This window comes from Sebastes umbrosus, chromosome 21, assembly GCF_015220745.1.
Source record: "Sebastes umbrosus isolate fSebUmb1 chromosome 21, fSebUmb1.pri, whole genome shotgun sequence".
Lineage (NCBI taxonomy): Eukaryota > Metazoa > Chordata > Actinopteri > Perciformes > Sebastidae > Sebastes > Sebastes umbrosus.
The window spans coordinates 18,031,132-18,057,755 of NC_051289.1; the positions used below are offsets into that span (position 1 = coordinate 18,031,132).

Here is a 26,624-nt window from a genome sequence, read left to right on the forward strand (position 1 = left end):
CTGTGTGCTGGATTTTCCAACTTGGAGCATAAAGTGAGGGATGGACATACGTAAATGGTTACATATGTCCATCCCTCACTAAACTTCCAAGAGAAGTTAAACTTGGGTCAGGAATTTTGGGAAGTTTTGAATCTTTGCAAAATTTCATTTAAGAAAGCGTACCTTTTAATAGTGAACTTATGTTGGGGGGGGGAATACACATAAAAAAAAGCAATACTAAGCCTTATGGCATGTTTTGGTTAAAAGTTTGCCCATTTAATTCAATTGTAACAATGCTCTGCATTCAGCAGCACTCTTCCATCACAAAATAATTTGCCAGCATCTCATTAAAATCCCAACCCTGTGCATGCATGGTGCATTCTCCCATCACATGTGTAGCCAACACTGCTGCCAACACCACTGCACTGTCTGAGCCAAAGGAATAAATGCTTTCAGCTAAGTTTTGATTATATTACTGGAGTGAATGGATTTTATATTTTTATGATATTCCAGTTGACCAGCAGATAGTAACCAAAAGCAAAGTACACAGTTTATAACTGCACACCTTCTGCTAGTTTTTGCTAGCTATTACCAAGTGGGATGTAGCTTGATTGAGCATGCTATTGCTAATTGAGGTGTTTTAATTAATTTATTTCAATTTTTTTTTTTTTTTTATTGTAAAACACTTTTTTTAAATGAGTTGTTTACTTTAAACCATAAGTTTGCACACCGCCCTTATTGTTAACTCAAAGTACCTTTCCCCATTAGTTAACTTGCTAGCTAGCTAGCTAACTCGCCAGATGGCACATTTCACACTGTATGTATTTGACAAATTAATGAATTATGTCTGCTTGTGATATGGTAGATACAGCCTGAGCAGATAACCCCTATATTTAAATTTAATTCCTGTTATTTTCCCGTGATATCCCATAACTTGAGACATTATTCTAGCAATGTATCATCACCTTGTTTTGCACAATATCACACTACCAGACTAGAAACGGCAGCATCACTCTAATACACTGTTGACTGTTTGCGATTGCTCTGCTCTGTTTATTTATTACTGACTTTTGTACTGAGGCATCACATCCCCTTTTCAGAGGCCAATTTAGTTGAAAAAAAAAATACTTTCAATTCTTCAAATTCTTTTCAGGGAAGTATGTTTCCTCGATGCAAATGCATCTAGTTCAAATCTTTTTTTTTGCACTATTAGAATGTCTCCATACAATTACACTTGAGGGTTTATATTATCTCATATAAATACAATGCATACATCTAGACAGACTTATTTGACAGCTAGGTGGCAGCAATACAGAAAGGGAAAAGTAGAGTACATGAAGAGACAAAGTGGAAACATACCTAACAGATGGAAACAGAGAGAGAGAGAGAGAGAGAGAGAGAGAGAGAGAGATATCAGAGAAGCTTCTCCTCTAAGCTGACATTGCAGCAGTGTTGCACATTTGACAAGTCAGCTGTGTAGTAAATATGTTTATGAGAAGGCCGACGTTAATGTTAAACAAAGTGCATACACATGGTCTGGATCTGGGTGTCGTGGATCAGTCGGTGCCGTCCTGATTTGGCTCACAGAGCTTCACTTTAGGTAAATGTTAATGTGTGTGTGTGTGTGTGTGTGTGTGTGTGCGTGCGTGCGTGCGTGCGTGTGTACGTGCGTACGTGCATGCATGCATGTTTGTCCGGCTGCTCTCACATCCATACAGTGCCTTGGTGGAACTCACAGAGGGCCTGTTTGAGGGTGAGTGAAAGGGCTAGTGTTAGACCATGTGTGTGTGTGTGTGTGTGTGTGTGTGTGTGTGTGTGTGTGTGTGTATGTGTGTGTATGTGTGTGTATGTGTGTGTATGCGTGCGACTTCTGGTCCTAACAGAATTACACAGGACTCTCAGGAGGACATGTTTGTATAATGCAACACTTGCTGCAGCCCATTAGTGTGCAAGTTAGTGAGCAGCGAGACGGACAGACAGGTAGTGATGTCCACACCCTCCATCACGTCCTCCCCCCTCCCTTTTAGAAAGGACACACAACAGCAGCGACTGAATGAACTCCCTGTATGTCCCCGTGGTTTCGCCTACACACACACCCACACACAGACACACACACACACAGCACTATGCGCTATTGTTGCAGAGTGAGGCTGAACACATCGCAATGGAATGCAAAGCAGCACAGACACACACACACACACTCACACTGACAGACAGACACACAGAGGTCAACTCTAATCCCAAAACAAACACTGTCACACACAGGTAGTGGACACACACTTATCCAGGGCAAGCTATCCAGCTTGGTCTGCTGGAACAATATTATAGCGGGTTCTATATGAACTTTAAATTCCTCACATTCCTTATAGTTGCACACAGATATTCGGGTTTCTTTCCATATTTCACAAGTCCATTCCTACTTCCTATAAATATAAATGACACACTTTGAGTAACAGCCACCTCATTTGAATAATAAGACAGAAATGCATAAAGAAATGTAAAAAGAAATGTGTAAAGAAATGTATAAAGGAAAGAATACAGAAATAAGTAAGTTCGGGGAAATAAATAAGGGAAAATCATGCATAAATATATATAAATAAATGCATAAATACATAAATTTAAAAATAAATATAAAATACATAAATAAATAAAAGGGAAATTTAAACGGAAGAGTAAATAAACAAGGAAATTAATACAAAGATAAATAAGAAGAAGTAAATTAAAACAAAAATATCAATTTATGTCACATTTTATCAATTAATTAATGGCTACATTTATTTTAAATATTACTTTTGCTACATTTAATAAAATATGTATTTATTCATTTATTTTTTGGCTTATTATGTTGTCATTATACTGTACAGCACCAAACCTTTCAGAACTGCACTGCACATCCTAAACATGAGTCTTACACAGAGTACTCCAGTACACAGTAATGCTACAGTTCCTGTTTCTCACACTGATAACATAATTTTTTTTTTTCAGACTGACACTGAGCAATCTGTCCATCCAACACATTTACTGAGCCTTTCCACTCTTCACAGCTTTAATTATATTGCTATGGCTGTACCGAAGCTTCACTCATAACGTTGACATTCAAATTCTAAATCAACACATTTAATTATTAATTAAACCTCAATACAAGCTTTGAATGTTAAAAAGAAATGACATTCAGTACAGCCTTATTTTATTTTGCTCTGAAAGACTGATTGAACTGTCCAGCTGATTATTCCTGCCCATAAATTTAGTTCAATATTTTTATACTGACACAAGACCTGCTGGTATCTCCTGGTCTGCAGACAAGCATTCTCTGTCAGTCAAACTACTTTCATGTGGCTGTCCTTTTCTTTGTATTTTGTGCCTTCGATGACATATGAGAGGCCACTTGAGCTGATTCTTTGAATTTGGCATTGGATTACACCGTCCCTGTTATCACACCTAACAAAACACCTGAGGACCCACTGCTACATGTCATAATGCCTTTCCAAAACCAAGAATACATTTCTAACTTAAAGCCAATGAAAGCACTGAAACTATAAAAGTATGGAGGACGGAACCTGCCAAAAAGAATAAATAAATAAATAACTCGATAAACAAATAATTAAACATTGAATGTAGCAAAAATAAATGTAGCGTATGCATGTATTTATGTATTTTCCCTTTGCATTTCACACCTTATTTTTTTCCCCAAATGTATTTATTTATGTATTCTTTTCTTTATGCATTGCTGCCTCAATATGCAAAGAGTGCATAAATCGACTATATGCCAGATAACTGGCTGCACTCCAGTCTTCATTCCCAGCTCCATACATTAAAAAAATAAATATAATATATACATTTTTTTTAAAGTGAAAAAAATAAAATAAATAAATGAATAAAAAATAAATGCAAAAATAAATAAATACATTTTAAAAATTAATTTAAAAATACATAAATAAAAAAAGGGAATATTAAACAGAAGAGTTATTAAATACGGGAATTAATACAAAGATAAATAAATAAAGAAGCAAATTAAAACAGAAACATCAATTTATGTCACAATTTATCAATTAATTAATGGCTACATTTATTTTAAATACTACTTTTGCTACATTTAATAACATATTTAATTTATGTCATTTATTAATTTATTTTTTATTTTGGAAGGTTTCGTCCCCCATATAAAAGAACTCTGACTGTAAAAGGAATTCCTTCTTTACAATATCTAGTTTATAAAATGTTTTCATATTGCCGGACATCACTAGAGAACTTTCTCACATCCCCTGCCTTTCCTCATCTAAAGCTCACCTCTATACACATCCCTCCATCTACCTATCCATCCACCCATCTGTGCAACATCCGACTCTTCATCCTGCCGTATAATTCCCAGCAGGGCTGATTGGCAGCAGTAAAGCCTGGTTGCTGACACGTTGGTCCAGCTGCTACCGTTGTGAGGGGGGGATTACAGCAACCGCTTCACTCAGTACCATTCCATTCTTCCTCTCCGCTCTCTATCCCCCCATCATTTCATTCACTCAATCCGCCGTTGTCACGCAATGTCAAACTCCACCCATCCAGACCCACCACACACACACGTTACACATCTATGTACGTGTTCACACAGACGAACGCACGCACACATGGACACATCTGTGTGTGTTTGGCTGCCTATGAGACACAGCACCATGAAATCACCTAATGATATTACGAAAGAGGAGGAAAGTCCTACCATCTCAAATCCATGATTCATGTGTCACCCATTTGTATACTTACATCTACGAAGCTACAATTAATACTATTTATAGTCTGCACATACTATTAAGACAGACAAATAGCATTGTATAAAGTCTGTAGCACTATGTCACACACACACAGTTGACTCCGATTTACTAATATCATTTGGAGATTACTCAACTCCACATATTGGAGCTACTGAAGTGCTGATGGTTGCTTCAACATGTTGCTCATCTCTCGCCCTGACCCATTACTGTGAGTATAAAACATGTTAATACCTGAGTGAGGAAGAGAAGAATCACTGAGTGTGTGTTTAAGGTGTGGTCATGGGTCAGAGGCCATGATGACTTCATAGGATAATCAAAATCATATAATTTCATTGCACCACAATCTGTGGATTTGCTCTAGAGCTGTGTATTGGCAAGAATCTGACGATACGATACGTATCATGAAACAGTGGTAACAATTGAATATATTGCAATACTGTAAGTAAGGCGATATATTGCAATTTTATTCAAATCAAAGTTTAGGAAAACTGTCATAGTATAAAGACGCACCAAAATCTGAATAAAAAAAAGTCACTATGTGAAATGGCTACTATGGGGAATAGCATCACACATGAAAACAATTGGACTCATTGGATCCACAAGATACCCAATTTATGTAATTACAAGACAGTTTAGGGACCCTGGTATGCAGAAATATTCAAACTCATTTTAGAATATGCATGCAAAAAACTGAATGGATTTTCCCCAAAACTGCATGTGACTATCATAAAGTGGGCATGTCTGTAAAGGGGAGATTTGTGGGTACCTACATTCACATATCTTGAGGTCAGAGGTCAAAGGGAACCCTTTGAAAATGGCCATGCTCGTTTTTCCTCGCCAAAATTTAGCGTAACTTTGAAGGGTTATTTAGCCTTCTTTGCAACATGCTAGTATAACATGGTGGAATCAATGGATTCCTTAGGTTTTCTAGTTTCATATGATGCCAGTATTCATTCTAGCTTTAAAACTGAGCCCGCTACAACCTCCGAAAGACAGAGTAGTTACTGTGTCCGCCAGTGTGCCGTCGGATTTTCCAGAGGTTAATGAAAATTCAATACAGCATTTTGGAGAATCAATACAGTATCGCATAACATAATATCACGATACTCATGTGTATCGATATTTTCTTACACCCCTAATTTACTCGCCAAGGTGAAGTAAATCTGCCTTCAACTCTGCTGACCTTTGACCCACAAATGTGCATAGAAAGCTGCCTCGACAGTGTTGACATCTGGGGGAACGGAGAGCGGAGAGTCCAAAACAGAGGAAGCTACCGTAGCTTGTTAGCTGTGTCGTATCATCCACCATCACCGTGGGCTCTGGGAAATTGGGACTGACATAGACTAAACAATTAATTGATTATTAAAAAAAAAAAATATATAGTTACAGCCCTAGATGGATTTGCATGCCCTTGGCAATCAGAGCTCTGAATTTGTCCACAACATATTGACTTACCATAAAATCAATAATCAGTGATGAATAATTCATTGAAACTAGAGAGGCAAAACTTAGGCCTGGAAGGAAAAGGAGAGCAGCATTTTTTTTTTCTCTGATGAAAATGTTTGCCTGTATTTCATACAGCGTAGAAAGAATGAGTGTGCCAAGATTCACTTGGCTGTGACTTCCCTCAAAGTGATTCTTGACAAGCCCAAACATTATTAAAAGACAACAAATCATCTGAGGGCGAGCAGCACTAACTCCAACCTGACGGGAGCCAACGACCTGACTTTCACTTGCTAAACCACTGGCTGGCCTGGTCTGCCAACACACTTGGCTCAACATTCTCCGAACATAAATATATTGTTATTAATTGCACACTTCTGACAACTGTGGCGAAAAGACAAATAGTGCCACGCTGAGGTTAAATGGTGCTTTGGTACAAAACAGCTGAATCACAACCAGTTCGGTTCAGGTTCAGAGTTAAAAGCTCTGTAATACAATCATCATCAATGAGTCACCGGGTTTTACAGCCAAATTGATTTTACAGTAAACAACATAAAATGTTTCACAGATCCCCTGCAGGTTCAATACTAATGGGAAGCATTATGGGTAGTACTGGAGCTATTTACCACTGTGTGTGGAGTATTGATCACTACGGATCATAAATGCTCTTCCTCGGTCAAGCTGTCTGCTACATATGGACTCACTAATTACATGGCAGTCAACCAATCCTACACAATTAACGCGCTATGGGAACGGTAAGAACATATCTAACCACATCTCTAACAGGGCTGGGAGATACGGCTGAATACAAGATGTTGTGGACTGTATTCCATTCTTTTACTGGTACCTGAAACACCACGACCCCCCCCACCCCCCACCTCCCTCCCAAACGCAGCTCTTTGCATTTTTTCTTTTAACACAGGGCTGTTTTCAGTCTGAATACCCAATAAGGCATCAGAATGCTCAAAAAGTGTCTGAGCCGCCTCCCCATAAACCTTCTCAACAGCAGAGTCAGGGGAGGCTGAGTTCCAGCAATTTTTTAACTTCCCCGAAACCGACAATCTGACAAGCAGGGATTGGACAGGTGTATGGTGGTGAGAAAGGAGCAAGCTCTTTTTTCTCATTCTTCTCACTTCTGTCACAGGTGTAAGGCTGCATTCCCATCAAATCAGGTGCCGTGGCGAAAACGGCAGTCCTCCAGGCAGTGTGTTTAAGATGGAACAGTGGGGACCGCAGGGGTTGCCGAGAAAAAAAAAACACGCAGCGGTTGAAAAGTTGAAACAAAACACGTTTTTGGAGAAATGCAACCCAACGATGGATAATCACGTAATCGGTAATCAGACAGGAAGATGCAGACGGGAATAAGAAGAGCAGCATGACTGACAAAACACAATGGAGTGTAACGTTATGTTTCACGTGTACTCACTCAGTTTGACCTTGTGCACCAGTTTGACACCCACCGTTTTGATAGGCCTCACATTCTGGTTAGTCAGGGCTCCAGAGTGCGACCATTTCAGTCACATTATGCGACCACAAATCTGTCAAGTCTAAATATTTTCATTAGTCGCACCAGTGCGCCTGGAAGGTCTATCTGTGTGTGTGTGTGTGTATGTGTGAAACCGCACCCCGTACTCCTTGAGTGACGTCACAACCATAAAACATACCGGTAATTCAAAATGAAGAGAACTATAGATAATTTTTTCATCAAGAAAAATGCTGCGATGCCCGTTACACCTGTCCCAGGCTTCAGGCTAGACTTAAACATACTTTCATAACTTTGTAAAACAAAATGTGACAGAGAAATAAATAAATAAATAAATAAATAAATAAATAATTGTATAGAGATAAATTTATTTATTATCAAAATAATAAATCGTACACCAGCAACTTGGTAAAAAAAATCTTCAAAATTAACAGGAATTATAATTCAAGTGTAAACCTTTTTAATGCAGCAACAAATTGGTCAAGATTTAAACAGGAAGTAAAATTCCAGTATATAATGTATATAGTATATAAACATAGAATTGAATTTAATAGATCAGCCCCATTGTCACCAATATCTGATCCAGCTATTTGAGTCGATATCGGCCTGATATCCAATCCAGTATCTTTATAGGTGCATCTCTAATGGGAACTGACAAAACACTTAAAATGTATTATTGTGGCACCAAAAGGCGCGGTGAAAAATTTCGGGTACACCTAAATGAAAAAGTTAAAACTCACAAGTGTAACCGATGTAAAAACTTCCCTGGATAGGACTCACATTCTGGTTAATAATTGAAAGTTGTTTTTTTTAATCTGTCGATCACAGACAATCACTCGTTGGACCCGTTATACTAGCAGCGTGGCGTGGCGTCACACAAATTGTCCATTTAAGTGACACTCCCACACGCTGCGCTAATTGCCGCAAAGCCTGATGTTGTGACTGTGAATGCAGCCTAACACCATGAATGCCTTTGAGGAGAGCCTGTCTGGAAGTGTGTGCCCATTTCAACAATTATTACGACTTGCCCGACTGGCTTTTCGCCCCGCTTTCAAGATCAGCCATTAGGAACAGCTATGTGGATAGACAACACTTCGTACAAACTACAGCATACCCCGACATTAACATTCCAGCAAAGCTGCCCTATCTGGGCCACAAAGCATAACCAAGCTGCACCTTAACAAGGGACTCCCAATGGGTAGCTCAGGCTAAAGTGAGGGAGCATTATAATGTAAGGATAATAATGCAGTCCTTGTCCAGGACTAAACTGCCCTCAGCAGCAGCATTGTTTGGCAGCACAGGAGCAAATGGATGATGGATTTCCTTAACTTCCTGATTCCTAGACAGAGGCTGGGATGAAGCAGCCTGCTGACCTTGGAGAGAGTATCCTGCTACAGTCAGGACGACCCTGTCTGTGGCGCACAGATCAGCTTTCCTGCACCCCAGTTATAACCCCGACTCTTCCTTGACCTGGACAACTCCCAAATAAGCTTCAACATACGAGGTCACATAATAAATGTTCTCTGACATGTTTCAAGATGAATAATGACTCCCAGTCATGAGGAGAGAAGAAGGAAACCACAGCAGATAATCCATCAGTTTATTTTAAGTGTCTGAGCAAGAAGACAGGGAGTCAATGGCTCGCAGCTCCAGTCAATTGACATTCCACAAGCTGAGAAGAATTCAGGATCTTTCCAAGTGAGTAACTCTAGGAACCTGCCTCTTCAGTTCCTTCCTTCCTTCCCTCCCCTCCTACTATGGTCATTATTTCCTGATTCACCCTTTCCTTCCATTATTTCTTCGTCCTTATGTCTCCTTTCCTTTGTGTATGTTTATGTCAAATGTCCTTCCATTTCTATGCTGCAGAAGATGTATATCACAATCATTATGTTTATGTAGCCTTTAGATATAATATATGTCAGTTTAATCATGTGTATGCATGGACTGCAACAAGGCCAAAGGAGCTCGATGAATACTGTATATTTATGACTAAAGGCCTAAAAGAGTTCAGTCAACTTTCCATTTTTATGGCTATACCATAAAAGTTACACATTAACATGTCAGTTTGATCTTTTCCTCTAAATTTCCCCACTGCGGGACTTATAAAGGAATATCTTATCTTATCTTAAAACCAGAAATAAAAGTCACACTAGCAGCTGTCCTGGATCCTGAAAGCTAACATTCTAATGTGTCACTTCATAATGTCTGTAAAAATCCATCACCTGACTGATCTCCTTTTCATTTTTGGCATCAGTCAACTGGATAAAAAAAACATCTGTCCTTCAAAATGCTAAACTACTGGAATACATAGGGGTAAAACCGAGATCAATCCAGTATTTACACAGATAAATGAAATAGCTTCAATACAAATCAGGTATTCCTTATAATATTAAGAGATTGTTCCCCTCAGTGGTATGCCAATATAACCTTTTATTTTTGTCCCTGACCACTTCAGTGAAAAGAATATTTTTTATGATTTCTATTTTACATTAGGTTAAATGCTTCCCATGGCGCTCGCTATAAAGCGGGAACATTGAGACATTGAAGCCAATTGTCAGTCAGTGATGATGTACCTCCTACTGCTTATAATACGGGTTCAAACTAATTGTCTTTCATGCGGTTTAATAAGCTATCAACTGATTTACATTTTTTATAGACTATGAGCAACTAAACTGGACAAGGGGCTGGCTATAAAATAATAATAAAGTTTTTAGTTAGATGTCTGAAATAAGGTCTGTGGTTAACACAAGCTGAAGAGATTTTAACATTTTGTTCTATGATATGAAATATGTCAGTAAATATCCTACTTGGGAATTTTGAAGCTTTTACATGTCTTAAAAAAGGCGGTTGCTAACAAGTGGCTAAATGAGACTACTAAACGTTATCATGCCGGCTCCTCCGCCTTTACGGCCTCGTTGTGTTTACTCGCGCTCATGCGACCGTGGTGTAGTTTGTTTATTAGGGCTGTGTGTTGGCAAGAATCTGGCGATACAATATGTATCATGATACTGGGGTAACGAGTCAATATATTGCGATATATTGCGATACTGTAAGCAAGGCGAAATTAAATTTAAATTTAGGAAAACTGTCATAAAAAATACACCAGAAATACAACATTTTAGAATAGGCAAAATCAACAAATGCATACTGCATGCAAAAAACTACATATTTTTGCCCCAAACTGCATGTGATTAGTATAAACTGAGCATGTCTGTAAAGGAGAGACTTGTGGGTACCCATAGAACCCATTTTCATTCACATATATTAATTAAGTATTGTTTGGTATCTGTACCACAAAAACAATAACAAAAAAAAAAAAAAAAAACAGTCACATTTACTGTGACGTCACAAAATAAACAGTTGATCATCTCCGTAGTCTAAACTTCATACACACATGAATGTGCGTTTGTTAGGGATGTTAATTTAGAAAAATTTTCTTAACTGATAATGGACCCTTGTTGACCGATTATTAACCGTTAACCGACAACATTTGTGCCTCGCATGCAGCGGTGCGCCAGCTGCAGTGTATGAGCACAATAGACAACGGAGTCCATCGGAGAGCTCCTGTAGCAACCACAGTGCTGCGTTCACTGGCTCCAGGTCACCTTCTGGGAGCGTTAACTTAGCAGCCACGGTGCTGCGTGTAGTGTCGCGGACATGCAACCACTTTCCCAGTAAAAGTCTCCACCGCACATTTAGTTTAGTTTAGTTTAGCAGGTTGTCCGCTGTGTGTCTGCCCGGCGTAACGATACTCTGTCTGCCCAGATTAACGATAGCGATTGTCCGACAAACAGTGTGTGTGTTTGTGCTACATTAGTCGTAGCTCTGCTGGCAGCTTCGTGCTCACCATTGTCACACACTTACAGTCTGTCAGCACGGCGTAACTTCAGCGAGTTTCCGACAGGCCGTGTGTGTGGCGGCGGTGAGTGTGGGGTTTTTCAGTGGCGTTATAACCGTGAACCTAGGTGTAGCAGACAGTGTGTGTACAGTTTATTTGTCGTAAATAAATGCTACAAGGCCTGAACTCGCTCTGCTCATGGCTCAACGGGAGCCAACTTCCTGTATCTGTTACACCGGCTCAGACTCTCTTAAGGTGGGCTCTTAAGGTGGACCAGCGTTTCCCCTTAAAGTGACGAGTTTGCTTTTTACTTAATTATTAACATTTCTTTTAACCGTTTTGGTTAAAATCGGTTAAATGCTTAATTCCGGTTAACGGTTAAACAGTTAATTATTAACATCCCTAGCTTTTGTATACACTGCAGAATATATAGAGTACAGACGTAGGCAAAATTGTTGGTACTCTTCCGTTAAAGAAAGAAAACCCCACAATGGTCACTGAAATAACTTGAAACTGACAAAAGTAATAATAAATAAAAATTTACTGAAAATTAACTAATGAAAATCAGATGTTGCTTTTGAATTGTGGTTCAACAGAATCATTTTAAAAAACAAACTGATGAAACTGGCCTAGACAAAAATGATGGTAGCCCTAGAAAAGATTGAAAATAATGTGACCATAGGGACATATTAAACTAAGGTATGTCCTGTAAATAGCATCACAGGTATCTTCAAACTTGTAATCAGTCAGTCTGCCTATTTAAAGGGTGAAAAGTAGTCACTGTACTGTTTGGTATCATGGTGTGTACCACACTGAACATGGACCACAGAAAGCTAAGGAGAGAGTTGTCTCAGGAGATGAGAAAGAACATTATAGACCTTCATGTTAAAGGTAAAGGCTATAAGACCATCTCCAAGCAGCTTGACGTTCCTGTGACTACAGCTGCACATATTATTCAGAAGTTTAAGGTCCATGGGACTGTAGTCAACCTCCCTGGACGTGGCCGCAAGAGGAAAATTGATGACAAATCGAAGAGACGGATAATACGAATGGTAACCAAAGAGCCCAGAACAACTTCCAAAGAGATTAAAGGTGAACTCCAAGGTCAAGGTACATCAGTGTCAGATCGCACCATCCGTCACTGTTTGAGCCAAAGTGGACTTAATGGAAGACGACCCAGGAGGACACCAAATCATAAAAAAGCGAGACTGGAATTTTCCAAAATGCATATTGACAAGCCACAAAGCTTCTGGGAGAATGTCCTTTGGACAGATGAGACAAAACTGGAGCTTTTTGGCAAGTCACATCAGCTCTATGTTCACAGACGAAGAGATGAAGCATCCAAAGAAAAGAACACTGTACCTAATGTGAAACATGGAGGAGGCTCGGTTATGTTATGGGGCTACTTTGCTGCATCTGGCACAGGGTGTCTTGAATCTGTGCAGGGTACAATGAAATCTGAAGACTATCAAGGCATTCTGGAGCGAAATGTGCTGCCCAGTGTCAGAAAGTTTGGTCTCAGTTGCAGGTCATGGGTCCTCAAACAGGATAATGACCCAAAACACAGCTAAAAACACCCAAGAATGGCTAAGAACAAAACATTGGACTGTTATGAAGTGGCCTTCTATGAGCCCTGATCTAAATCCTATTGAACATCTGTGGAAGGAGCTGAAACATGCAGTCTGGAGAAGGCACCCTTCAAACCTGAGACAGCTGGAGCAGTTTGCTCATGAGGAGTGGGCCAAAATACCCGTCGACAGGTGCAGAAGTCTCATTGAGAGTTACAGAAATCACTTGTTTGCAGTGACTGCCTCAAAAGGTTGTGCAACTAAATATTAAGTTAAGAGTACCATCATTTTTGTCCAGGCCAGTTTCATTAGTTTGTTTTTTAAAATGATTCTGTTGAACCAAAATTCAAAAGCAATGTCTCATTTTCATTAGTTAATTTTCAATACATTTTTATTTATTATTACTTTTCTCAGTTTCAAGTTATTTCAGTGACCTTTGTGGGTTTTTCTTTCTTTAACGGAAGAGTACCAACAATTTTGCCTACGTCTGTATATCTGGATCTCCATGGTTGCTGTGGTTCCCATACAGATGTTTTAGTCGTGGCTGCACACCACAAAGGCTTTTATAAAATACTGTACAATGCAGATACAAACTCATCCATTCAGTATCTGGATGTAGCTGGGCACAAGTGTTAAAGACACTCTGCATACAAATGACCTACTGAAGCAGCCACAGGTTACATGTTGTGTGCTGTCTTCTCTTTCACTTTTGGTTTCTATGGGCAACCAAAAGACCTACCATCCCACCAACTCTACAATTACCCTCCACCCCCCCAACAAAGCAAGGTTAATGTCTGACATTAGATTTTGGCAAATATGCTTAATTGATCTTTTGTCCAATTGGTCCTGAAAGTGGGTACTTTGTTACACAGCTGGTGAAAACACATGTTCAGCTTTAGCAAATGTCATGCAAAACCAGTGAGACTCAAAGATAGTTTATTGTTGTATGCTGCGTTAGCTGCAAGATTTAACAGCAGGCTGTTGTTAAGACTGATTTCACCTTTGCAGTGCAGAACACTCCTAAACTGTCCATAAAACTAGTGAGAGTGGTATTTGATATTGGCAAGGAGCCGCTGAGTGTTTAAACACTGGTAAAGGTTCAGTCCACTGAAAGAGTGGCACTGCAGTAGAATCTGAAAAGTTGGGCCGATGTATTCATAAAAGAGTTGGGGAATAAAACAGATGTTCCTCTTTTTTTTTCATCAATGGAAATATGTGCTCTTAGTGGCACCAGTCCTGCTGTGGTATAAAAACGGTTGCATTAAATGCTTTTCAAGGTAGTTTCTTCCCTTAACAGCAGCCTCAACAGTCCAAAGTAACACAACTGCCTCCACCAAACACAACTGAATACAAAACACTGAATCATTAAAGACGTGCAGCGTCAGACTCCCAGCTTCTGGAAAATTGCACTCCCTGCTAGTAAAATGTATTAACAAATTTATGATGTGGCCTCGGACTTCACTCGACACCAACAAACAATGGGCCGTTACAGTACAATTAAGTTATATGAGTTGATATACGCATCCTACAAAATAAGAGGTGGACATACAAGACTTTGTTTTCTCTGTAAAGACAGCAGGGTAGCAGGGAGAGATCCAGCCTTTCAGGTGGGGTTTGATCCCTGGGCAGCAAAGCATGTGTTTCGCCTCTCTTTTACCTCTGCACATTGTGAAGCTTTACTCAGAGATACTGTAACTGTTCATTTCAGCAACTCTGGGGAGAGTTGACAGTGACCGACCGACCGCTGTGCCCTGTTTGATAGTCGTCACAGTCAACCCCTCAGGCCTAATACCTGATCACTTTGGCGGGTTTACAGCAAAGCGACAAGCAACGGGACATTTTAGGGATGCGATTGGACCAGGTCCATAATGAATTCAGGGCCTTAGATCAGTCCCACCTCTTATTTCCCACACAGTAATCTGGCTGGGGGAGGATTGGAGAGTAATCTGGATAGACGGAAGGAGACAGGGAGGGAGGGACGGAGGGAAGGAGGGAGGGAGGGAGGGAGGGAGAAGGACAATCCTCTCTGCTGTGATTCCTCTTTACATCATCAATTTCTCTGGCAAAATGTGCTATAATGTTCCAGTGCAGGTGTGAACCCTTAGTTTAGATTAGGGTTGCACAATTAATCAAATATTAATCGCGACCACGATTTTGGCTTCCCAAAATTAACTGAACATGATCGCCTGCAATATTGACGTTTAAAATGCGTGTTCTGCTCATAGAAAACTGCATATCAAATCAAGCGCTTCCTAAACCAACAGGCAGCCGGTGATTAAATGTTTTGGCTTCACTTTTAGGGATAGATATTATCTATACAACCAATGTGTTTATGATTCAATTGAGAGCATAAATTTGTTTATCTAGCTCTTAATGTTGCTAATTTTGCTCTCAAAGTGCACCACATTGAAGCATTTAACTTAAAAAAGGTAGCTTACTAAAAAGGGTAGGATGAAAATTCCTATATTTTTTTCATATTGCAGAAAAAAAATATTGCAATGTCACTTTTTTTCCAACATTGTGCAGCCCCAAAATGTATATATTAGCAAGAATGGAGCACAGCATGGAAGTGAAAACAGTGCTCTCAGTTTTGAATATTTACAATGTGATTTTTTCACATATTTACCATGTCAGGATCATGATTTCAATCACATAATTCATATATATTTACATATTTACTCCTAAATGTAATCTTTTAATGTATGTGCATGTATTAAGAAGGAATCGAGAAAAGGGGATGAGAGAAAAGCTCATAGTATCAAGTGTATCAGCAGCATTGGAGGCTGCCAATGATAGATCCAGTAGCTTAGTCTATGAAAGTGCACTGTGTGCATTATTATCTGTCCTGCAGACCGTCCTCCTTTGTGCAGCGATAAGAAGAACTAAAATATCTCTGTGACTCTTCAGATTTGATTCGTCATCAATCAGACTGTCCTTACTACTAACCCATTCAGTAAAAGTGATATTATTATAATATAATATGGAAGAAGTCTTACATGCACAGTTAAGTATGATAAGAAGAAGTAAAATATCTCTGTGACTCTTCAGATTTGATTGGTCATCAATCAGACTGTCCTTACTACTAACCCATCCAGTAAAAGTGATATTATTATAATATAATATGGAATGTGGAAGACGTCTTGCATGCACAGTTAAATAGCTAATAGAACAATAGAAAGCTCAACTACTGTATGTAATATAACATACAACATTTCCTGCTACAATGTAGCACATATGAAGAAATTAGGAAAAAATTCTTTAGAAAAACTAAATGTAAAGATTTTGATTCCCTCTCTGACCAAAATAAAATACAACATTTACTTGGAGAAAATAGTGTCATCGCCATAGAAGCTGCAGGATATGTCAGTGCATGTCACAGCCTAAGAGACAACCACACCAACAACACATAATAGATGTAACTTACACTCTGCCTTTTATTTACTCCTCTACTTCATGTTTTTTTTTGTTGTTGTTTTTTTGTTTTTTTAACATTTATCCTTTGATATTGCAATATATTGTTATTAATTGTTTTTTATTTGTTTGTTTGTTTTATTGGCACAACAAACATTAATTACTTCTTTATTGTTTTCTTCCATTTACATGCATGTTCTTTTTAAATATCTATATATTGTAATTTGCTTAATGAATTGTATATATATGTTTTTGTTTGTATTTTGTTCTTTTTTATTTTTATTTATTATTGAATTGACGCTTTGGCAATATTGTTCACCTGACAGTCATGCCAATAAAGCAAATTGAATTGAATTGAATTGAATTGGTGTGTCACTCAGCAATAAATTCCCTGCTTCCTTTACTCAATTATTTATTGACTCTTTACCAATAGGCCTGCATTGATCATTTTCATTTACATTATAGTATAAAATTATTATTGATTTGAAGCATGACATCGGATAAAAACACTAAAAGAGACACTTTTGTGTCACTTTGGTAAATATTGTAAATCTACTGTTACGGATATGTGCAATAACATATGCTGATCACTCTGTGCAATAATTATATGATGCTGTGCAATAATTATATAATTATCTGACGGACACTTTGTGCAATAATCTGTCAAAACTGTCATCTCATCAATATACATATTGTATTTTTATATTGTATTATCTTTTATATTTTTTTATTTATATTGCACTCTATTTTTTTATTGTATTATATCTTTTTATTAGCACCTTTGGGATTGTCACAAGTCATGCCAATAAAGTAAATTGAATATAATTGAATATAATTGACAGACTGCAGCTAGCTAGCTTGCATAACTTTGCTCCTCTGTGTGTGTGCTGTGACAGTGCAACTTCACCGCGCGCACCCATGCTGCCTCAAAGTGCTGTCGGGAATAATCAGAAGGACCATATTCAGGCACATGTGACCTACCCACCTTTTGTAGTAAATATGACGTGAGGGAAAGTGAAAGTTCACAATCACAGTTATAGTAGCAATGCAAGAAAGTTAGCAACTTAGTCTCTAGCTAGCAACTTTAAAGAATGGACATTACTGCGACGCATTTAGCTAACTTTGCTTTTGGAAAGTAAGAGTTTCTGAGGCGCACCTGAAGGCAGCATAACACCACTATACAACCGTCGCTGTGATGCGTTGCTGTGAGATCACTCATCTAAAAATCACCGTCATTTCACTGCTACAAACACCGTAAACAGCCGTATTCCCACTTCCTAGGCGCTCTCTGTAAACACCTAACGTTCCCACAACACAGCGGCCACAACACAATGTTTATATTTCAGCGTGACTCACCGTTAGTTGTCCGCTTTTTGACAGTTTTAGTCGGGAGAGTCTGCGAGCGTTTTGCTGTCACACCGCTACGATCCGCCCACCCGAGTGTTGCACTCCGCTAGCTGTAGACTAACAAGCTCCTCCCCCTCCTGGAGGAGCTCTGAGCCAATCACAGCGCTGTGTTGGTGATTGGCTGTCGTTGTAGCCAATGAAATCGATGCTCGACTGTGAGTGACGAGGGTGTTGTCCAATCACAGCTGGGCAGGTCCTCTGTCGTCACCGAATGCACTTTTTGACAGACACCTTGTACACACAATGGAGAAGTTTGACTCCTTTTACGGGACGTTGCCGGTCCAATAGCCGGAGGAGGACAGACTCACTCTGGATACGGACACGGCCCAGGAAGACGCCCTTATAGCGCCCAGATCACCGGAATGTCACCGGGAAGAGTTATTCTAGAAAATACTAGAGACTCCAGTTAGAAACTATATGACACAGGTATATACTCACCTGTATTACAGACGGGCCAGGTATAAATATATAAATAGTTCCATCATTCAGTCTGTATTACTGTATTATTTAAATAAAGTAATATATATATATATATATATATATATATATATATATATTACTTTATATATAAATATATATATATATTACTTTATATATATATATATATATATATTACTCAAATTCAAATTCTAATTCTAATTCCTACACTATATCCGCCCCTAGGAGACGGTAAAATTACAATAACTTATAAAGAACCTGGCAAGGAAAAAAATAAAAATCAAAGCAGTTTAACTTCAAAATGGTTCAACCTCACATAATAATGTAGCCTAGTTTATAGCGACACCTTGTGATGAAGATGGCAAACATCAGTCCCAGCCTCCTCTTTCTCCATCTTGCATCATCAGTGTGTGATGTCAGTTTATATATATTCTCCTGTCATCTCCACCATCCAGACCAGGACCCCTCCCTCTGGAAAGCTCTCACCAATCTGTCTATGCTCAGCAAGTTACTCACAACTCACCTTTTTAGAGTCATGTGCTTCCTTGTGCCTTTAGTGTTTTTAGTTTCCTAGGATCTTTTTTTTTTTTTTTACTTTATAAGTTTTTTGACAAAGATGTTACACACATTCAAACAAACACACACCCTACCCGGACATCCTAAAAGTAAAGAAAATGGAGAAAATAATAAATAATTGAACGAATAGATGAATCATAATTAAAACAAAATAATAATAATAATAATAATAATAATAATAATAATAATAATAATAATAATAATAATAACAATAATAAAGAGTAGTAAATTGTAATCAAACAAATAAAAATAAATGTAGAAAAGATGCATAATCATTCATTTTGGCATTTTTTGAGAAACCCACTGCAGTTATCTCTGAGTAGCCAGTAGTAGTAGCTTCTTTTTCATTTTATTATATTTTATTTATTTATAATAATAATAATAATTATTATTATTATTATTATTTTTTATTATTATCATTATCATTATTATTATTATTGTTATATATTTTATATATTTATTTTTTCTCTTATTATTATTATTTCATGACTTATTTGTGGATACTCTCCCTGTATTTTCTACAATTTGAATTTCATGTATCCATGATTGAGAATCAGTTATGTCTTATGTGGCCAGCTGTGATCGTCTGTGTGTATGTTGTTGTTAGGTATGATTGATGTGTTGTGTCACAGTTGAGTGTTGTTCAGAAAAACTAAAAAATAACTTTGACTGTTCTATTGATTATTGATAATTAATAAAAAGACCTTTGAAGAGAAAAGATGGTTAATTAAAAGTGTATGAAAACAAAGGGACATTGGTTTGTTGCTACAATTGGAACCACCAATAATTTACCTATTACAAAAGTATACATTCATATATACAGAATGTTCATATGTGCATATAAAGACATAAACACACCCACATGTCTCATTACACATGACTCATCGACAATGTCACATGAATAAGGCACTTATTCTAGCTCAGTTATCCGGCACTTAAAGCATTACCTATATTCTCATTCCTAATATTTAGAATAGAGAGGGGAGTTAATTGAGAGGGAAGAGATTTCCTATAGTCTTTATGAACAGGATAGAGTAAGAGTGAATTCTATAAATGGGGACCCCGACTTTCTGACAGGACTTAGATCTGTTATAGTTTCTCTAATGGAATTAGGGATAGCACTTAGCTTGATCCAATTTGTAAATGATGGTAGCTTCTCAGACTTCAAATTATGGAAAACAAGTCTTTGGGCTACAAGCGAGGCAAATGCTACAGAGATATCTTGAGGTGTGGTGATGTCTAGAAAATAGCAGTAATTCGATTGAGCTCAATTGTGAGCTAATAATCATTTTTATAATTTTTTCCCTACATAATGCAGCTGCACAGTGCATATCTAGGCTGCAGTAAGTAGTTTGAGTAAAGTTGGGAGCTTCATGTGTCTATGCCCTGGGCCCCAGTGTTTCATAGATGCCTGCTGTTTTGTTTCAGTAACACCTCATAATGTTTCTGATGTGTTCACAAGAAGCTGTAAAATGTTGCCTTTGTGGAAAGACTTTGTGGAAGGAAGATTTAACCCTCTGAGAGTCACTCAGACTTGTGTTTGTCTTCTTTAGGGGAGTACAGGGTTTTTTTAGGGGGAGATAGCGGGTCAACAGTAGATGTCACATAGAAGTGGTGTACATCATCTGAAAGCTGGGAACCTGAAGATTGATTTGAGATGTTGCTCAGCACTGTGTGTCAAGTTGTTCTAGTCCTAAATCAGAAATAAAATTAATTAATTAATGAATTGAAATAAATTATGAAAGTGTATAAGAGTTTAGAACATTATGATAGAAGTATATGATGGTCATCCCCATGCTCTATTATGTCTCATAAAATGTTGCAGCAATTTTTGTGTTGATAACATTTGTTACATAGATTTGGTGCTAAATCTAACCATTTTTTCACCATTTGAGAATTGATAAAAATGATAAAAAATCCCCTCCAAAATACCACATTAAGACACAAAGACCTTGAGGAACACCATAGAAAAAGCCATGCTGTGTGTTTTGGTTTCAAAAACGTTTGACATTTGGAGATTTCTGCAAGGATTTTTCAGAGATTAGATGGCGAGCACTTCTGTTGAGTAAAACTGCTCAGAAACACCCTTATAGTCAATCTACGTAGGAAAGCCATCCATCCTCTGAATACTCCAGGTCTTTAGTTTGTGGCTGTAAAGTTTCACGAGGCTGTGATTATCCTAGAGGTCCCCCCCCATCCCCAACAATCACATTGAATGAGATAAAGATCAGTCCAGCCATCAAAACTTTGCTTTCAAAGAGGTTTATTGAAAGAAATATTTTGAAATTTTATAAAGTTCAACCATTGATAATGCTATCACACAATCAGAACCTAGAGCGTCACCATTTCCCCCTCCAACTTTCTTCCACATTTGATATGAATAAAGCACTGCCAGCCCAGTGTTAGAAATCTATGGTTTTATATTCCAGGGACTGCCATAGAGTATACACTTTTAAAAAGATTAACAATTTTCAAAACATTTGAGAGAGCTTTTTGGGACATCTCACAACTCGGTACTTTTCGGCAAAACGTGTTAAAGATAATGCTATTGCTAACCGAATTTAACACCTGATGCACTGAAAAGAAAGGAAGATATGGTCCAAAACTGCACTCAGATGTGTTGATAATAGTCAGTCTGTCCCAGCTGGGCCAAAGCAGGATTTGTAATATTTTAGATGCACTTGATTTAACTTTTTAAGCCGAGAGAAACCCAAGGCCAAGGGAAATCAAGCGCTCCTTGATATTTGAGAAACAGTTCAGCCCAGGACTGCCACACATGCATCACTCCGTTACAGTGGTTCGCAACCAAAGATACAAATATACAATAGAATATTGTATCGTCTAGGATCACTATATTTGCAGCTATTCAGTACCCATCTCTTCCATGACCTGGAAGTAGTATGTATATATATGTATATATAAATATGACTCTCCCGTAACCCGGAAGAATTCAGTGTTTCACTCTACACACAGTTTGCAAGCATACAGCAAAAAATCAGCTGCTTTGCACGTCAAACCCTCTCATTGCTGGATGATTCTCAGTGCAGCATGCAAGTAAAAATGTGCACAATATTAAAAGTCTTTAGCTTCATCACCGTCGTCATCATCATATCCATTTTTACCATGGACAGCTTTTATCTTTTTTCTCTCAATAAGGTGATTATTTTAATAAGAAATTAGAGCAGACTTTATTTATTTAGTATATTTTCCTCTATAGTATTCTGCATTTCAAAGCATGCCAAAGACATTTTTCAGTTTCTGCATAGTGCTGGCTATACGAGTGCCAAATAGTTTGATTCCTTTACAAGTAGTAGAAGTCGGTATGTACAGGCAAGGAGTGACAGAGCAGATCCAGTGTTGTGTAAACGGTACCAAACCCCCCCCACCCGAACCAACCCCAAGTGCTCAAAATATCTACAAATACAGGACCCAAGTCTGTCGGAACTTATAGAAAGATGAACAGAGCTGGAAAAAAGCTCAGCAGTATGGAAGAGACATTAAGGGAGGTGTGTAGGTGTGTGTTCAAACACAAAGGGGAAAACAAAACATTCCTTAAACATCCCACTCCCCCTCATGGATTCTTTTTTCAAAGTGCACCCTCTACTGTACTATAATATGCAGCATACATCAGATCGGCAATGCGTCATCCAGAATAGGCTCTCATGACCACGCCTTTTGGGGGGAATGAATCTCGCTGTCACAGGAGAGAAAATGATGAAAAGTTGTTGTGTAGCGGGTTAACCGAGGCTTTCACACTGACATTTGAGGCTCATACGATACGTGAATATTCACTGTCAGTGTGCTAAACGGCTCAATGATGCTGCTGACAGTGACTAGTGTGGCTAGTTAATGTTAGCTTGAGTGGGAGGCTGCTGCAGTAATACAGTCATACATCAACGCTATAGCAGCATCAGGCTGTCGTCTCCAACTAAATCTCAGCCTACAGATCAAACAGTTGGTTATTAACTGGCTGGTTATTTACAGACAACACTTAGCCTAACGGGATTCAATCAAATATGTAGAGATGTCTGGATCAGCAATATCCGACCACTGTGTTGGATGGGGGAAGACTGAAGGGACATAACGGCGATCAATCTTAATTTATTAACGTATCGCCAACGCTCAGGTTCAGGCAAGATCGCAAAATAATTATTAGACGTGTATAAAACAATCATTTGTTAAAACAAGAGATGAATGCATGCGAACTTGCCAAAATTACAATCCAAACATATATCAAATTGCATTGAAGTGAGATCTTCGGTTTTTTATCCCCCAAAAGGGGGCGCGGCCATGACTTTTTTGGGAAGTACCCATATGTGCCGGTCTGATGTATGCCTTACATAAATGCATTCTGTAGCATTGAATATCCCACTACGGTCTACCGTCACATACAAGGAAGAAGAGTCGACAACAACCACATTCTAGTTTTGAGGTCATCGTTCTGAATGTAAAGACACAGTTCAGGCCACTAGGTGACTGTTATTGGACACTAACAAAACTTTCGCTACAGTATGAGTGATGGCGAGGAGAGCCCGCTTCTGAAAATTGAAATCACTACTTAATTTTCAGTATTGCACTTTACTGCACTGTTAAAAAAAAAAAAAAAAAGATTCACTGGGTAAAGACTGATTTGTTATGAGACCTTGTTCCTGGTGACCGCAGACAGGGACTGCTGGTGAGAACGTACTGACGGTAATAATGGGTGTGTCAGCCATGTGAACCAAATAAAACATAAAAACAAGCAGATAGGGTTCAGTAGTAAGAGGAGCTCAGTAGATTTGGTCAGCTTATCAGCTTTGGCAACACAGTCTCACGGCAGTCACCAAATTTAATCTATTTGATTCGTACACATAGACACGAATTTCCCTTTTTTTTTGTGATGCTCAGCACGACTTTCAACATCATATTTTTTGTGCATTTTCCTACGAATGTCAAGCAACACGTGTCAAAATTCGGATCCAGTCTTTTCAAAATAGAACTACTTAGTTAGGATTAGACAAAGATCGAGGTTTGGGTTAAAATAACACCGGAAGTGGCGTAACTTAAGTATTGAAGTGACAAATAAATCAACTTTGATTGTGGTTCCACACAGGACACGAACGCCGGTCTTCTGGGGAATGTCTGGTGTTCTTTGACTCACCCATCCATCCCGACCTCCTTCGCCGCTCTTTATACTTCCCGATTCACAATTACGTGGATTACATACGAATTGATTTTGTGCTGATCATCACGAAAAAGTGTCTATGTACACAAATCAATACATTCAATTTTGTGACTATTTCACAAGCTGCTGTGCGACTGGGCTGGCTTTGGACATTCGTGATGCACTCACTCACATTTTAACAGAATGCTGAAAAGGAGGTTCAAGCAACTTTGTACCAATTTTTGATTCAGCAATACATTGAATCTCATCTGAAAGTAGCTAGAATCACATTTTTTTTACAGTGTACAAACCACTCTCACAATAATTCTCTTGGTTCAAGTTTTTCAAAACAAACCCCAAACATAATTTGAAGTAACTTTAAAAGTTACTGCATTCACTTCCTTTGGTTCGATACTAAAGTGCACCTTTACAGTGTGACATCAGCTGCAGGCACACGGTCCAGTCACTGCACAGGCAACACGATGACCAACTGTGAAAACCGGTAAAACAGTATGGAGGACAGAACCTGCCAAAGTGTACAATAAATTAATAAATTAATTAATTACTCGATAAATTAATGAATATGTCATTAAATGTAGCATAAATAATATTTAAAAAAAATAGCCATTAATGAACTGATAAAATGGGTCATAATTTGCTTCTTTATTTATCTATCTTTTTATGAAGTCCCTTATTTATTTATTCTTCTGTTTAATATTCCCTTTTATTTCTTTGTCTATTTATTTTTATTAGTTTTTAAACGTCTTTACTTATTTTAGCATTTATTTTTTATTTATTTTAAATTAATTTTTAAATGTATGTATTTATGCATTTATTTATTTATGCACGATTTTCCCTTTGTATTTCACCCCTTATTTATTTCCCCAAACTTATTTATTACTGTATACTTTTCTTTATACATTTCTTTACACATTTCTAAATAAAAAAATAAATGCAAAAATAAATAATAAAAAAAAATGCATGAATACAAAAATGAATAAATAAAAGAGAAAATAAACAGAAGAGTAAGGGAATTAATACAACGATAAATAAATAAAGAAGCAAATTAAAACAGAATATTTTAGACATTTTAATATTATATATATATATATATATATATATAAAATGTATATATATATATTCATCTATTTTTTATTTTGGCAGGTTCTCAATAAAACAGGCCAGTTGAGTTGAATGTGTCTTTGTGTGCATTTGCGAATTGGTCAGTTTAGAATTATTAATAATGATAATAAATATTGAATAACTATTGAGAATGGTTGCATGAGTGTTCATTTCAGGATTATGAACAAGAGAGCATGGAAAGAGACATGTTTACGCAGAAAGCCTTCACTTGCTGCACCACAGGAGCTGCTCATTAACCCAAGACAACGTGATAAAACACAGGCAAACAACAATAATCCTACAACAATAAATAAATACAGTAGCTTAGACCAGCGAGCGGCAAAATACAATCTTCACAATCCTGCATTAAAGGGGAATTAAAGGTCAAGGATGTTGAATGTCACGCTCATCCAAGTTTTCTTTTCTGCCTTCTGATTGGTTGGTTTTGAGTTCTGAGACAAAGGAAAATGAACCCTCTAACACCAACGACACGTTCCTGAGTCTTCATTAAACATCTGCACTGTTTAAGAGATAAAGTGCCAAGAGTGAACGGATGCAGTTAAGCTGCTACAAGTCTTAACTGTTTAAAGGACTATTGCACTTCAACAGGCTTCCCCTCCTCTGTTCTGACTCCTCAGTGTGTGGTACAGGAAAAGGGTCTGTCCGTAGAATTTAGTATCAGGGAAGACAATTTGAAGACGTCATAGGTTTTTATTTCCCTTCATCTTGGCAACTCAAAACTAATTTAACTGGAAGATAAGGGGTTATGATTGCACCACTTGTTATTTCCATCACCTTATCATAAATCCTGGGGGAAATAACATTGTTCTTTATTCCATTTATAGATGATGGTTAGTGTGATTTAAAGGGGAATGTTCTCTCCAAATGCATGTGATTGACATGCACTTGGCACTGCAAGTGTTAAACTTCTGACTGTTACATGATTTATTTTCAAACATTAGATCCAAATTTTTGACTTTTTTCCATGTACAGTAATTCTTAGTATTACTTACTTTTTAGTATTGATAATTAAAAAGGAACCAACCTACATCTTGCTCACTGAGCAACATTAATAAATATATTAAAATATATCATATAATTCACCATTAAAGGAACAGTGTGTAGCATTTAGGGGGATCTATTGGCAGAAATGGAATATAATATTAATAAGTATGTTTTCTGTAGTGTACAATCACTTGAAAATAAGCATGTTTTCGTTAGCTTAGAATGAGTTGTTTATATCTATAGGGAGCGGGTCCTCTTCACGGAGCTGGCCGCCATGTTTCTACAGTAGCCCAGAATGGACAAACCAAACACTGGCTCTAGATATTGAGGAATATTTGCGTTTTCGCATTTTTCGTGTCGGCCACTGTAGTTCTCCTACACGCTTGGTACACGGGAGAAATTTCAGTTGGTTGCAATCTGTAACCTCACCGCTTGATGTCGCCAAATCCTA

At 37.9% G+C, this 26,624-nt stretch overlaps 1 protein-coding gene across 10 annotated transcripts in view; it reads right to left on the minus strand.

Annotated features, from left to right (window-relative positions):
• Positions 1-17,959, minus strand: part of LOC119480584 (microtubule-associated protein 4) — a 123,971-nt gene extending 106,012 nt beyond the window's left edge. For all 10 annotated transcript variants that reach the window (XM_037756972.1, XM_037756977.1, XM_037756974.1 and 7 more), the window contains exon 1: positions 17,839-17,959. The gene's annotated coding sequence lies outside the window, so the exon portion shown is untranslated. The remainder of the gene's footprint in view (positions 1-17,838) is intronic.
• Positions 17,960-26,624: the final 8,665 nt, after the last annotated feature.